Genomic DNA, 15,459 nt, shown 5'->3' with positions numbered 1-15,459 from the left:
AACCTCATTCTCAGAAATGGCTGAACTATGTTAGTTGAAACGTTCCACAAAAAATTCAGCCTTAGGCAGACCGCCCAGCATGCAAAGTTTCAGTCTAAATAGCTAAAATGTGGCAAAGTTATAAGCACTGAAAACAGAGTCTTATAATGAAACGTCAGGAAATCTTAACTATAAGTAATGTTACCAGCTCTGACTATAATAAATAAACTTTGAAGCCCTGATTGCAGTAAAGAAAAAACACCTGGCAAAATGGTAATGCTACTCATAAAAACAGCTGAGCTGTTGCTAGACTTGTTCTCATGTTGTTTAGGATAATTTTGTATTCTGGCATCTACATAGCATTGGACAGATTATTAATTGTAATGAAACAGATATTTTCAAGTAGACTATGCCCAAAATTTAGATGTTGGGGATTATTTGTTGCTGTGTTTAAAGCTATATCACATCTATTACAAAGGTTTAAGGAAATTTTAAGTCATACATTTTATTTTTTTGGCTATGAGCAATCCCAGGAGTGTTTGCAACATCTCCCTACTGAAGAGTACCAAGAGGTAAAATAGACTAAAAAGGGATTGTAGAAAAACCTCATGTACTAATTTGGTTTAGTTGTTCTAGTGACATGAAATGTAAATAGCAAACAGACAGAATTAATTGTGAAATGTAAATGTAACCATTTAAAAATGTCCTACTGATTGATAGTCCAAGGTGGTATTTGTAACAGGTAAAAAATGCCAGTTTTCTTTATAAATGTATGGGGCAAGATTTTCAGCTCCTCTGAAGTCCCCTTTGTACTTCAGGGGATTTAAAGCTGCCTTAAATCAACAATTGAGGATTTCTTTTAGCATAGCAGAAACTTCAGATAGCTCTGACAAGCCCTCCCAGATGTATCAGGGTTGTGAGGAGGTGGGGTCAGGTTGTGATGCATTCTGGTGATCTGGGCCAGCCGAGTGGTTCCTTGGGAGCCTTTTTCTGGGACCCAAGAGACCTTAGCCTAAAGTCCTATTACCATAGAGTGTGCCAAGAGCTGCTCTGGTGCACTTGGTCATCTAGCCTATGATTATTAATCAAACAATGGACCACTTCGGCTCTTGTACTGGTGTAATTGTGGAGTGACCCCCCATTGAATACATTTGGAGGCAGATTCACCATTATACTCTGGCTACTGTTCACCACTCTTATGAACAGAAAAGCTGTAAACCCATCTCATCTAGCCAGTTCAGTTATTTATTGAATATTATTGTAGCACCTAGAGGACTCATTCCAAGATCCTAGCTCTACTGTGCTAGCAGCTGTACAACCACACTGTGTGTCACTGGGACAACACAAAACAGACACAGATAACCAGAGAATATGATACATGGTCAATGGAATCACTTTAAATTCTCACCTGTGAAAGTGAGATCAGAATTTGGACCGGGAACATATTTAATCAAGTTTGAGCAAGTGGAAATACGGTATTTTTGTTACAAACTGTGACCAAATCCTACTTCAATGAAGATTCATATGGGCTATAGTTCCAAGGGCAAGGGGAAGGCAGCACTAGGACTATCCATCACATCAGAGCCACTTAGGATCTCAGTGTAGGACATTAGTTTATAGACCTCATGTTGACACTTTGCACAAAATGAGCTCAAACTAGCTACGGGAATAAAAGGAAACAAGAAGACTTTTTATCAATACATTAGAAGCAAGAGGAAGACCAAAGACAGGGTAGGCCCACTGCTTAGTGAAGAGGGAGAAACAGTAACAGGAAACTTGGAAATGGCAGAGATGCTTAATGACTTCTTTGTTTCGGTCTTCACCGAGAAGTCTGAAGCAATGCCTAACATAGTGAATGCTAATGGGAAGGGGGTAGGTTTAGCGGATAAAATAAAAAAAGAACAAGTTAAACATCACTTAGAAAAGTTAGATGCCTGCAAGTCACCCGGGCCTGATGAAATGCATCCTAGAATACTCAAGGAGCTAATAGAGGAGGTATCTGAGCCTCTAGCTATTATCTTTGGAAAGTCATGGGAGACGGGAGAGATTCCAGAAGACTGGAAAAGGGCAAATATAGTGCCCATCTATAAAAAGGGAAATAAAAACAACCCAGGTAACTACAGACCAGTTAGTTTAACTTCTGTGCCAGGGAAGATAATGGAGCAAGTAATTAAGGAAATCATCTGCCAACACTTGGAAGGTGGTAAGGTGATAGGGAATAGCCAGCATGGATTTGTGAAGAACAAATCATGTCAAACCAATCTGATAGCTTTCTTTGATAGGATAACGAGCCTTGTGGATAAGGGTGAAGCGGTGGATGTGGTATACCTAGACTTTAGTAAGGCATTTGATACGGTCTCGCATGATATTCTTATCGATAAACTAGGCAAATACAAATTAGATGGGGCTACTATAAGGTGGGTGCATAACTGGCTGGATAATCGTACTCAGAGAGTTGTTGTTAATGGTTCCCAATCCTGCTGGAAAGGCGTAACGAGTGGGGTACCGCAGGGGTCTGTTTTGGGACCGGCTCTGTTCAATATCTTCATCAACGACTTAGATATTGGCATAGAAAGTACGCTTATTAAGTTTGCGGATGATACCAAACTGGGAGGGATTGCAACTACTTTGGAGGACAGGGTCATAATTCAAAATGATCTGGACAAATTGGAGAAATGGGCTGAGGTAAACAGGATGAAGTTTAACAAAGACAAATGCAAAGTGCTCCACTTAGGAAGGAAAAATCAATTTCACACATACAGAATGGGAAAAGACTGTCTAGGAAGGAGTACGGCAGAAAGGGATCTAGGGGTTATAGTGGACCACAAGCTAAATATGAGTCAACAGTGTGATGCTGTTGCAAAAAAAGCAAACATGATTCTGGGATGCATTAACAGGTGTGTTGTGAGCAAGACACGAGAAGTCATTCTTCCGCTCTACTCTGCTCTGGTTAGGCCTCAGCTGGAGTATTGTGTCCAGTTCTGGGCGCCGCATTTCAAAAAAGATGTGGAGAAACTGGAAAGGGTCCAAAGAAGAGCAACAAGAATGATTAAAGGTCTTGAGAACATGACCTATGAAGGAAGGCTGAAAGAATTGGGTTTGTTTAGTTTGGAAAAGAGAAGACTGAGAGGGGACATGATAGCAGTTTTCAGGTATATAAAAGGGTGTCATAAGGAGGAGGGAGAGAACTTGTTCACCTTAGCCTCTAAGGATAGAACCAGAAACAATGGGTTTAAACTGCAGCAAGGGAGGTCTAGATTGGACATTAGGAAAAAGTTCCTAACTGTCAGGGTGGTTAAACACTGGAACAAATTGCCTAGGGAGGTTGTGGAATCTCCGTCTCTGGAGATATTTAAGAGTAGGTTAGATAAATGTCTATTAGGGATGGTCTAGGCAGTATTTGGTCCTGCCATGCGGGCAGGGGATTGGACTCGATGACCTCTCGAGGTCCCTTCCAGTCCTATAATCTATGAATCTATGAATAAAGTGTGAATTTAACCCATAGATGACTTTACCCATGAATAATCCCACTGAAGTCATAGGGACATTGGACTGGAAGGGACCTTTTGGGGCATCAAGTCCAGTCCCCTGTGATTGCAGGCAACCCTGTCATACAACCCTGTTCATTGTGTGATGTAAATAAAATAAGCAGGATTTTGTTATATTTACTCTTGTTGAAAGCTGAAGAAGCAGAGTGAAATTAATGTAGATAATGTTAATGATAGCCACACACACACTTATTTTCAGTTTTTTTTCCAACTTTTAAAGCAATTAACCTGATAAGTATGCCAAAGGCTGCTGATATGCCTCGTAGCATAGATGTTTCTCCTTAGTCCCATAACTCAGGAAGAACCTTCAGTAGAACAACCTCTTGGACTCTGCCCCATCTAAATGTGAAGCCTAGCTTGGGTGGGCCAGCACAGTTGCCAAGATCAGGAACTGCTCGATTTCATTCACCAGCACTTTCTATATGACATCCTAAGAAGGTGAGATTAGAGAAGGGACAGGAAATAGCAATTGTTAATTATGTGTTTTTTGAGAAACAGTCTATTTCATGCTGTGGGGTCACTAGGAGATTCCCTTTGAGGGAGGTATTTATACTCGCAGGTTGCATTGAAGTTCTTCACTCGCTTTTACCAGCCATTCAGGGTAAGGATCTAGCTTGAATGGGATAACAGCGGTATCCCCAATTACGGCTTATGTCTGTGTGTCTGGGCCAAGTGCTGATGAATTGTAATTATTTTTCAGAGGTCATCAAGTGATTGGGGACACAGAACAGAATGAACCAGGACTGGTGAAGTCATTTCAGATGTTAATCTTTTCAGTAGTAAAGTACAATGAAGCTCTTCACAGTAGGATGCACTTGGATCTGAGGTGGGTTGAAGGCAGGCTGGGTTGACTGCAAATATTTGGATTAGCTCAGCCAATAATGATTCTGTGGTTCTTACTGAGGAAAAAGGTAAGAATATTTGGAGATTGTTCTTTCCTTTTGTTATTTTCATTCCTTTGCATCGGATTTTCTATAAAATTTGAGACCCCAGCCTATTCTGTTAATGAAGCTGTAGGACTCAGTAAGATTGGGGAAAACCACAATGTGTGAATGAGGCCTTTTTCCACCTACATCTGTAAAAGTAAAGTTGATACATCATTCATAAATAGATCTGACATAGGGACTCCATTTCCAAAGGCTAAAGTAAACCAAGTCTCAGGACATAACGTGACTGAAAAGGTAGGGGGTGTGGCTTGTAGAATGGACAAGATAGCTGAGCTGTTTCTGATTCAGTCACATGATAGCCCAGAGGGAGGGAATCTCCTGGCTTTCAACACAAAGGCTTGAGGAGCCTGCCAAGAAGTTAAATACTGCTACAGAAAGAATTTCTGTCTTTCACAAGTTGAAATCCAAGTTCTCTGATAACCACCTGCAACCTCTGTGTAGCTGGGAATTTGACCCAGCTGTATAAACATATATTTAGGGCCAAATTCTGCCTTCAGTTAGAGATGTTCTATTGGTGTTATTCCCATTTACATTGTCATAACTGAGAGCAGAATTCTACCCTCCAGAATTTTTAATCTCCTTTCTATGGGACAGAGTGTCAATATCTTTTGCAGTCTCCAAATAACCAACCAAACAAAAACTTTATAAATAATAATAGTATGACAAAAATGAACCCAGTGCATGGTGACTGCACAGCTTGAAGTTATCTGATTTTGAACTTGCTGGGCTACATTCTGCTTTCAGTTGTACTGGTATAAACTGGGAATTACTCCTGATTTATTCCAATGTAAATGAGAGCAGAATCTGGCCCACTAGAATCCTGGCATTTGATTTGCCATTGCCCTGCACCTTGTGTAGTCATTTATACATGTGCAAAGTGGATCTAAAGGCCTACTCAATCAGAATTAAAGCATTTAACACCCCTTCACTTTTCATCTGGTGTAGAATGCCTATGCAAGTTGCAAGGCAATGGAGTATCAGGGTGGTTTCAGCTCACCTCTTTCATGCTGTGTAGTACCTCATTCCACATGTAGGGCCATTGAAATCATTGAGACTGCTTGAAGTTTTAAGTACTACTCAGTGTAAGAGTGGTAGAATCATTCCCTAAAGCATCATTTCCAAATTCTTCAAACAGAATAGACAGTAAGGAAGTAACTGCTTGTCTACCCCACACAGAAAGTTAAAGCTTGGCAAAGTAAAATCTTCTGTATTGTGTCTGAATGCACTGGATAAATGGACAGCACTTAACAAATAATGATGCCTGTCCATTTTAATAGGCCGCAAGTGCTGGGAGCCAGAACTGAATGGTGCAGACAATATTATGAGTTCAAACAAGGAAGGCAGGGTAGCAAAAGAAGCAAAAAAAACAACAAAAAAACCCCCCCACAACATGAAGGCAAAGGTGGGGGGGAGGAAGAGAGCGAAAACAGAGCAGGTGAGTGGGAATGGAGAGCGAGAGACAGTAGTTCATAGGTAATAGTGCAAATTAGGTAACAGTGCACAGACTACAATAGAATGCAACTGATCTTGGTTGAATAACAGATTGACATAAAAAATCCTTCAGGGATACAGATTACCCTCCAGAGACCTCGTTAGATGGTTACTCTACCATCCATCTAATCAAGAAAAGTATGCATGCCTGCCTTGTTTTTCAAGTCTGACAAGAATAACCTGCTACCCTTGAAAAATTCAGGGGCCCCCTCAATGCTCAAAACTGGAAATGAATCTTCAGAAATCCATGAGCTAAGTAAACTCAAATCTGTATACTACAGCTGGTTGAGAACCAGAATTTCTGTTCTGTGGGATAGTCTGACATTTAAAAAAAAGTCATCCTGAATTGGAATAAAAAGTCAAAATTTCAAAATGAAAATTCCCCAAAATTTCCATTTGGAACCATCAACTTGGCTTGTTTATATAGTGTTGAAAATGTTTCATTTTGACTCTGTTTCAATTCATTTTTTCAATGTTTGCATTGTATTAAAATAATATAGTATACACAGTATTAAATATAATATAAAGATCAAAATGAAATTAATTAAAACAATAAAGAAATGAAACACAAACTTTTCCTGTTGAAATTTTGTTTAAATCGATATATTTCTAGAAAACATTTTGATTTTGACCAAACTGCATTTTTTATGGAAAATTGTTCTGTCCATTTTTGTTCAATGGCTCTACTGTATACATCATAGCTGAAATCAGAGTGTATGAATAATCATAATTTTAAGTAGAAGGAATTTCTTCCAGTTTCTAGTTGTGGTGACAATAATGCCTTCTTTCTCTCTTCCTGCTTTCAGGCTGGTTTGGAGGAGATGGGGTTGGGGTGGAGGGCGGGGGATTCTGATAAGAAAAATCAGCTTCCGAGCCAGAAGTGGAGGTTGAAGGAACACTGAGTGCTTCCTCCTCCCCATGCTGAGGGTATGTCTACATTGCATTTCCAGTTGATGGGCTCGTGGCCCTTGGGCTGCGGGACTGTTTAATTGCAGTGTAGACTTCTGGGCTAAGGCCGGAGCCTGGGCTGTAGGACCATGGTAGGTGGGATAGTCTGAGCTCGAAAATCTACACTGCAATTAAAGAGCCCTGTAGTCCAAGCCCTGTGAGACCAAGTCAGCTGATACAGGCCAACTGAGCCCACAGGTGTCAAATTGCTTAGCCAGCAGGGGGTTCTGATTGGCAATGAGCAGTCTACCTACAATACCTAACCCTTGCTGTTAGTGACCGAGATTAATGCTGCTCTCCATAACAGTAGATTTCCAAAAACTTCTCCTTTGGAAATTCAGATTTTTCAAGTCCTTTTTTGCCAGAAGCCTGTCCAGTGTTTTTGCATCCTGGATTCTGTTGTCTAAGGCTTAGTAGTGTAGAAGAATCAGAGGTAGGATGTAGCAGCTCCTACTGAAGAGGGAATGCTTGTGAACGTAATGTTATGGAGACATAAATCCATGGGGACAACAGAGCAAGAAGTTAGATGACAGCAAATTCTAAGAGGAGAAGTTAAAACTAAAGGAAAAAGAGGGAGTATCCTTTGTACTCCTTATACCTAATAATAATGAAAAAAAATGATTTGAGGAAAATATGGTATACTAAACTATTTGCAGATCATGTGGGCAAGTTAATTTAGTTTGATTAACAGTAAAGCTGTAACCCAATAATGCTTCATTTAGCTATAAGGCCTCATTATATGTTAATTACATAATCACTGAATGAGAGAAAACTCACTGAATTTTAATTACATGCAAGAAATCCATTTGCCAGTTGCTATGTTGTTAACTTAAAATTCCAGAAACACTAAACACAACAAATAATTACATACTTTATTCTATGCTACACACTTCATATGGGATAGAGAGAGTTCCAGTCATCTAAGACCACTAGTAGTAAATTGGATGACAACTTCTCAAACTCCTAATTAACAATCAAAATCTATGTTAGTGTCTTCTTGTGCTGGCTGTCTTTTTATGTAGCAATTAATGGTATTAAAAAGCTTGTTTTTTGTAGATCAAGAATGAATATACATATAAGAAACTATGAAAACTTGTACCAGGTATTTAAATTTTTTTTCATAGGATTGACCATACCACATAAGAACACTAGGTTTTGGATCTTCTTTTGTGCCTGCAGCAGTGGGCTAAACCTAATGGTTCAGAGGAAGGTGAAACCTTTCCCATAGCTCACTAAACATGGCTGTATAGGGGTTTTGGTTTGTTGGTAAAGTGATCCTTTGTTATTTAGGAAGGCCTGGGGAAGCATCAGATGAATTTTGGTCTTTTCTTACTTGCCTGTCTTCAGGTAAATAACTCCATCTTCTGCTGATGACACAGGATGAGCAAGGACAGAACACAGAATGGCAATTCTGATTAATTTTACATAACAAAAGGGTGTTGTGTGTGGTCTGTCATCTCTCTTCTCCTCCAGAGACCTGCACCTTCTCCCCAGTGTAAGAGTGCAAGGCTGGGATCCTCATCCATTCTGGCCCTTGAATCTGCAGCTGAAATCAAGCTATTCTTCTTTAACCCCAAATATTGCAGTACTCCTAAACTCATGTGCATCACCAAATACACGGAGAGAGAGAGAGGACACTACCATCTATGTGTTATATAAAGAAGTTACCAAGGGTGAAAAAAATCCAGTTATTTTATTATCTTCCAAATATATCTGCAACAGTACAGTTAGCCTTATTTCTTATTTCTATACTGTACATAAGCTATGATGATTTGAATTCATTTGTGATCTAGTCCTACTGAATAGGAGCACCTTCCCAGTGATTAGCACATTTCCAAACCTATCAGGTCCGAATGGAAACGAGAAAAGGACTCAGCAAGGAACAAAGCATTTAAAGTGCTTAGAAAACCTTCAATACTCCAGATGTGTGTCTGTGATGTTGTTATACATGGTTACCATTCCCATGAAGCTATTAAGTTATATCTGTCAACCTAATTGAGCCCTATTGGAAATAGCTCATCTCCAGGGCATTATGATGTAAAATACTTGATGCAAAAGGAACAGCTCTATTAAAATGGTGCACTCTGTATGATGTTGTTTTTTTTTCTCTTGTAGATGAAGCCTGTGGTAGTGTTGGAAGCTTTAGCAGAACAACGAGGAGTCTTATGACACCTTAGAGACTAACAAATTTATTTGGGCATAAGCTTTTGTGGGCTAGAACCCACTTCATCAGATGCATGAAGTGAAAAATATAGGAGCAGGTATAAATACATGAAAGAATGGGGGTTGCTTTACCAAGTGTGAGGTAAGACTTGTTCGTCTCTAAGGTGCCACGAGGACTCCTCGTTGTTTTTGCTAATATAGACTAACACAGCTATCACTCTAAATTCCTATTGTGCATCTTCTTCTAGACGTGGTCCCATTTATATAGGGTCAGCTCTTTGAGTTTTCTCCATCACAATCTGTCTTGAAGCTGTTTCTCGGAAACTCTGCAGCTTGTCATATCCTTTTGTATGACATCCATCCATCCATCCATCTATCTAATTTTGGGTCTTCAAACCCTTCTCTTACACTCTTCTCCAAGTTTAACATCCTGTATCTCATATATTCTTCTGATCTTCTCTTCATGTGCCAAACCATCTAAGCCTGGGTTCCCTCAGCTTTTCTATAGTTGGTACCACCTTCACACTTTCCCTAATTAGTTCACTCCAAACATGATCTATCCCTGTAACTCCAAGCTTCCATCTTAATTTTTTCATTTTCCCTGTATTCAAGATCTCCTCCTGTCTCTTCCTGAGTGCCCAACATTTGAAGCCATACAAAAGTCCAGACCTATTGAACATATACTGTTCTTTTTAATTTTGTAAAATGAATTGGCAACATTAAATTATATTCATATATAACTAAGACCAAATATATGCAAATTTGTAGTACGATGGTGGTCATTCTTCTCATTTGGGGGTATTAAAATTGTTGAGGCAAATAGAATTTCATAGAATCCAAAGCCAGAAGGGGCCCCTGTGAACATCTAGTCTGACTTCCTGTAAAGAACTTCCCTGAATTAATTCCTGTTTGAACTAGAGCATATTTAAAAAAAACAAAAACTATCTAATCTTGATTTTAAAATTGCCAGTGATGGAGACTCTGCCACATTTCTTAATAAATTGTTCCAGTGGTTAATTATACCTCACTGTTAAGTATTTATGCCTTATTTCCAATCTGAATTTGTCTAGCTTCAATATCCAGCCATTGGATCTTGTTATAGAGGTATGATTTTGGCCCTGTGTGTATTAGAGCAACTTGTGTCATTCGTGTCTTCTTGTTACTCTGGAGAGAAGACCCCTTTCCTAGGATGTGGTGAATTTCAAATGTTGATGTGAGAGATGCTCACCTGATGCTTCAAAGGTCTTGTCTACGCGTTCGGCATTGTTTATAATACATGTAGCTATATGCAGTAATAAAAGGTAGGTTGAGTCCACGTTCATTGCCATCTGTAGCTACATATGGCGGTGAAAGGCTCTGACTGGGGGAAGGCATGGGAAGAAGGCCCAGCAGCTCCCCACTGCTGGAGTATTTCCATACTACCTCCTCTCTTCCAGAGCCTTTCCCCATTGCCAAAGTCTTTCATTGTGGCAGGAAAAGGCTCTCACAGACCCGAGGCAGTGAGACACTATAGTGCTAAAAGTAGCAGTGTAGATATGGGAGGCACTGCTTGGGTGTGCAGAGAGCCATCTAGGCCCTAGGGTACATACCCTCACATAGGCAGTGGCTTGCCATCTGCCCTGCTATTTATACCTGTGTTAGCTGGGTGAGCAGTGTCTTTACTCTACACACTGCATAGACCCACCCTACCCTAGGTCTAGCCTGCATAGACCTACCGTTAAAGGTGCCAAACAATAACTCATATGTAGAAAAATACTGTAGTGTCAAATATTCTCAACAAATGAAAAAAAGTTACCTGTTCTCATTATGAAATATATCTTCCTTTTATTATGTTCTAGATTTCTATTTCTGTCTTTTTCTCTTTTCCTCCTATTCCAGGACAATAAATTGGCTTCCAAAAATTGGCAAATATTTTCCACTGTTTTTGGTTCTAATTTGACCCATTTTATTCTCAATTTTAAATGTTCATTCAACTGTATATGAAAAGCTATTGTTTTTTTAAGTTGATTAAGGCCTCAGCAGTGCTTCAGCATTTAATCAATCACAGCAGCTGTGTATTGCTTTGTTTACTACAAAGCCATAAAGATTAGCACTTAATTACAAAGTTAACTATGGTATAGTACATGCCTTATAAAATATACATTTATCACGGAAGGATTTTAAACCAAGACAGCCCTAGTGTATTCAACTTTTTTGCTCTTTTTTCCCCTTGAAATATGATTAATTTTTTGCATCTGATTAGAATTATAGCTCCTTATCATGGTGGGTGAAGCATCGCATATAAAACAGGAAAGGATCATGTCTTTAATTTCATGGGGTCAGAACTCTTTAATTTGTTTCTCAGCTCCCTTTCTCGCTTTCTCTTTTCTTTGCATTGTCTGTTTAAACTAAATGCTGCATTTGCCATTTATTTATTCTTTCTTGTAAAGCTGTAAAGCTTAATTTTTGAACATGAATGTTGACTGCATGAAAACCAACCTGGAACGGAAGTGGCAATATGGGTCTGATAGTACTGAGTTAACATAAATAAATGGAGCCCTTGCCCAAGTGGAGGAGGTTTGCAATTTTTTTTGGTTTAGATCTTTATTTACCCCCAAAAGAAGGACTTTTGAGTTTGGCCTGAAATCTAAACTACCCAAGAACAAGAGAAACTGAAGTACAGCGAGATGGGGAAACTGGGGAATAGGCCATTCCCAGTGAGCAGCTAAGCTGCTGTGACAGGTCCTACAACCCTTTTTATTTTCCTGCAGTTTCTCTTGGCGCAAGTGCGGCTTCATGATCTTTTACAAGTTCATCCAATATCTTTGAGGAGTTGCAGATATGCCATTTCTTTTCTCCTGACTTTTTTGGGTGGTGGCCAGCTGACCCAGTTTCCCCAACACTCTCATTTTATCCCCTATCTTAGATCCACTTTGGAATTTCCTTCTTACCAAAAGCAGCAAATAGGAATGAAATACTGTTGTTCCCACTACTGACACTGGCCCTATAATTCTGGGGATGGGTGTAGCAGATGCCCCAGTATACACCGGGCAGCGTTTCCTTTCCACCCCTAATTCGCACTTTCAAGCTTCAAACACTTCTATTGCATCTACCTGCACATAATTGTATCATCAATCACTGTGTATCAGAGAAACCTGTGTCTGACCTTGCTCTTATTGACTCTAGTGGACCCCAGATTTACACTGGTATAAATGAGAGCAGGATCAATCCCAATAGATAATCTTAATTGTGTGTATAGTTCATATATCTAAGTTTGTATCTGCATGTACACATATAGTCCTTACTGTACAGTGCTGTATGTTTAATTTTGCACTATGAAACTTCAGGAAAACAAATTTTAAAAGGCAACTAAAAAGACCGCTTTTCACTGGTGTGCTTGTGTTTTTGAAAAGGGTTCTTTGCTTAGCAAAGAAGAAACCTGTGCATCAGAGCAGAGTTGAATGTTAAAGGGCCATTTGCTTACTGTGACATGTTTTCCTTGCTGACTCTTAACTATGTGATTAGTGGCACTTAAGACTCTCATCAGGGAGAGCTCACAGAGAAAGGTCAGGGGGAAGCTTCAGGTCAGACCTCTGAGAAATAGAAACAATGTGAATTAATTAGGGTAAATGGCTTAATTTGCATTTGTGTTTTTGTCAAATAAAAAAGTAGCTCACTTTCTTTGCTGAAGATAAGAAAAAGAAGTGTAGGAGTGTGACAGAGTAATGACTTGTACTATGTTTCCATAGTGCTCTTGAAGACAAAAAATAGGGCAAAAGGACAGAGAATGTTTATTAAGAGACAAAGGAGAGAGAAAAGCTAAAACTCAAGCCAAGTAAGTTTCTGTTGACAAATACTTGCAAACAGCTATTCACACCGGAAAGCTTCCTCTTAAAAATAAAAAAATAGAGCACATCCCATGAAAGGTAACACATTGAAAGCAAAGACTTTTATACAATGTGTTTAATTAAGTCATGGTACTGCTTGACATTAGATATTGAGGCCAAGTGTGTACTAGGCTTCAAAGAAAAGGATTAGGCCTCTTACTTAATTAAGGAACATCCACAGTTAAATTATATTGCATTAAAAACAATGACAAAATAAAACCTGTAAGTATAGAAGAGCATCCCTCATTCTTCAAAGCATAAACCAAATGCTAGTTTATGAAGGCTAGGAAGAAACTGCTCTATGGACAGGTCATTCTATATTTGTTCAAGACAAGGTTTTCTTGCATCTTCTTCTGAAGCATGTGGTACTATCCACTATCTGAGAGGGATCACTGACATCTGTTGTGTCCTCAGTCAGCAGAACATGCTTGTTGTCCATAAGGCATAGAAGACTGACAAAGGCCAGAGTACATTTTTTGGGGTTGTTTTTTTTCTCAGTAAGTTAAAAAAATAATGGGGCAAACCATCCAAGTGATGGAGCTGATTTTTTAAGCCATTCGTAGTTGAGCATCCTGAGTGGCTTGTAGTTCTACTGGGATTATGAGATGAGGTTATAAAGCATCACAAAATGAATCCCTTTTCTCGTGTCACTGAGTGTTAAGAGAACAGAAAAAGTAACCTATTCTTGTTACAATCTGAAATGATAAATTCATTTCATTTAAACTTTGTACTAAAGGATTGATTTATGGATATATTGCAGTAGGGTTGAGAGAAAGCTCGTGAATGATCACCCCTTTCTGCCATTATGAGATTTTGGTTTCTGTGGAAGTGAGTTTTCTAGTGGTTCTAGCCATTTATAGATTGCAGACGATATTTGTGTCCACAGGGACATCTAACACATTCTCTCACAATGAAACAAAATACACGCAAGATGAGATAATGATGAGAAAATGTGGCTTTCTGAGCCAAGCCCCTTCTTAAATCATTTCATTTATTTTATTTTCCTTAAAAGTGCTAATGATAGAAGAGGAAACAAGATGACCTAACTGGTCTTTTTCAATCTTTGAGTTAAATACAGACTTCTCTGACCCTGGGGTGAGAATACCTCAAATATCTTACTAATTAACATTATCCTACTATAATTTGAGTACTTGAAAACAAATGACTTACTATGGTTCTGTTACTAAAAGTTCATTGTTCTTATGACTTTTCTCTCTTGACTGCTCACCTCCCATTCATATTCTGACACCAACAGTTTTGTAGGTTGCAGAGGCTAAGTGTTAGGTTGTGGGTGTTCTTCTTCATGTGTTTTTTTGCTTCATATCAGTTGGCAGGATTGGTGAAATAACAGACTACTTATGATCAAATTATTTTCCAAGTAGCTGCTTACACTAATGATGTTTTTAGATATATATATATATATATATATATATATCATTGTCTTTTTTTCCACTGGTGTTAATCATAGAGGGTGTGATAGGTTGGATCACAGAAACCCCCTGGCAGCTGCCACCTGATGTGCCAAGACTACCTCTGCTCCTGTTTTCCCTGCCAGCTCAGGACTCCAGCATCCTCTCCAGCACACTCCCGTCTGCTCCAACAAAGACCCAGGGTCTGAATTACTTGCCCCAAAGCTGCAGGTTTACCTGAAAACAGCTTACAGAAGTGTGCTTGTCTTTAGCACTCAGATGCCCAACTCCCAATGGGGTCTAAACCCAGATAAATCCGTTTTACCCTGCATAAAGCTTATGCAGGGTAAACTCATAAATTGTTCGCCCTCTATAACACTGATAGAGAAATAGGCACAGTTGTTTGCTTCCCCAGGTATTAATACATACTCTGAGTTAATTAATAAGTAAAAAGTGATTTTATTAAATACAGACAGTAGGATTTAAGTGGTTCCAAGTAGTAACAGACAGAACAAAGTAAGTCACCAAGTAAAATAAAATAAAATGTGCACATCTATGTCTAACCAAACTGAATACAGATAATCTCACCCTCAGAGATGCTTCAGTAAGTTTTTTCCTCAGACTGGACACCTTCCAGGCCTGGGCACAATTCTTTCCCCTGGTACAGCTCTTGTTCCAGCTCAGGTGGTAGCTAGGGGGTTCTTCATGATGGCTCATCTCTCTTCTTTGTTCTGTTCCACCCCTTTATATATCTTTTGCATAAGGCGGGAACCCTTTGTCCCTCTGGGTTTCCACCCCCCCTCCCACTGGAGAAGCACCAAGTTAAAGATGGATTCCAGTTCAGGTGACATGATCACATGTCACTGCAAGACTTCATTACCCACTTGCCAGCACACACATATACAGGAAGACTCACAGGTAAAAAACAGCCATCTGCAGACAATGGTCCTGGTTAATGGGAGTCATAAAGATTCCAAACCACCATTAATGGCCTACCCTTCGCATAATTACAACAGGCCCTCAGAGTTATATTTTATATTCCTAGTTTCAGATACAAGAGTAGTACATTTTACAGATAGGATGATCACACTCAGTAGATTATAAGCTT

The 15,459-nt window shown here is 39.2% G+C and overlaps 1 long non-coding RNA gene across 1 annotated transcript in view; it reads left to right on the top strand.

The window, feature by feature from the left end:
• LOC128834741 (uncharacterized) overlaps nt 1-15,459 on the top strand; it is a 61,894-nt gene that overhangs the window by 22,468 nt on the left and 23,967 nt on the right. The window contains exon 3 of the long non-coding RNA XR_008444479.1: nt 4,228-4,353. This is a non-coding gene — a long non-coding RNA (uncharacterized LOC128834741). The remainder of the gene's footprint in view (nt 1-4,227; nt 4,354-15,459) is intronic.

This window comes from Malaclemys terrapin, chromosome 3 (assembly GCF_027887155.1).
Source record: "Malaclemys terrapin pileata isolate rMalTer1 chromosome 3, rMalTer1.hap1, whole genome shotgun sequence".
Classification (NCBI taxonomy): domain Eukaryota; kingdom Metazoa; phylum Chordata; order Testudines; family Emydidae; genus Malaclemys; species Malaclemys terrapin.
The sequence above is the reverse complement of the archived record's forward strand: the minus strand, read 5'-3'. Positions and strand labels throughout refer to the sequence as shown.